Source organism: Rhagoletis pomonella, unplaced genomic scaffold (assembly GCF_013731165.1).
Source record: "Rhagoletis pomonella isolate Grant_MI unplaced genomic scaffold, Rhpom_1.0 Rhpom_scaffold_00003, whole genome shotgun sequence".
NCBI classification, from domain to species: Eukaryota; Metazoa; Arthropoda; class Insecta; order Diptera; family Tephritidae; genus Rhagoletis; species Rhagoletis pomonella.
The window spans coordinates 35,730,623-35,731,473 of NW_023458557.1; the positions used below are offsets into that span (position 1 = coordinate 35,730,623).

The 851-nt window shown below is 43.5% G+C and overlaps 1 protein-coding gene across 1 annotated transcript in view; it reads right to left on the minus strand.

The window, feature by feature from the left end:
- Nucleotides 1-851, minus strand: part of LOC118735173 (neuroligin-2) — a 252,026-nt gene that overhangs the window by 159,752 nt on the left and 91,423 nt on the right. The gene's annotated exons all lie outside the window — the stretch shown is intronic.

Here is an 851-nt window from a genome sequence, read left to right on the forward strand (position 1 = left end):
ATCTCTTTACTGTAATTAGTTCAACTGACTGAATACTCCGCCCAAATCCCTGTATGCTTTTCCCTATTAAAAAGTTTTCGTACCTGCTTTCTGAGCACCGATAGCTCCCGTGACCACGATTTGGAATGAGCCTTCCCTTTTGGTTTCGCCTCGGGGCAGCTGGAGTGAAAGGCATCGAATAGGGCGCCATTCAATTCGTTAACGGTGTTCTCTAACCTCATATGACCGACGTGCCTGTTCTTGGACTGTATTTCAGTCAAGTTTTACTTTAAATTTTCGCTGTACCGCTCCCAGTCAGTTTTCCTAGGGTTCCTAATTGCTCGGTTTGTTCTGACCTCTGCTCCTAGCACAAATTGGATAATCCTGTAGTCCGATAGTGATGGTTCCGACGAGACCCCCCACTGGGTGACCAGAGGACTAGCCAATCTGTTGCTAAGCGTGCTGTCCAGTACCTCTTCCCTAGCCCTCGTGACAAATGTCGTTGTTTGGCCAACATTGTGGATGCTAAGTTCTTCGCTTAAAATGTACTCTAACGCTAGGCGCGCATAGCATCCGATACTGATGCGCACACTTGACCAGATTATTTGCCCACCGTATTTGTACACACAAATCTAGTTTTCATTACAATTTTGTAAGCAGTGAAATATTTTGGCACATTTTAATTGACATACTCTAAACATGTGATTTTATATGTAATTTTTTTGTTTTTGCACCCAAAAAGTTAATTTTTCGCAGTTCGTTTTGGTACTTTTCACTTGACATCGGAGGAGAAAAACAAACATGTTTAAATTTATCGTCACTGACGGACGCCAACGGCCGATGTCGGTTCGGTTATCGGTTTATGTGCGAGA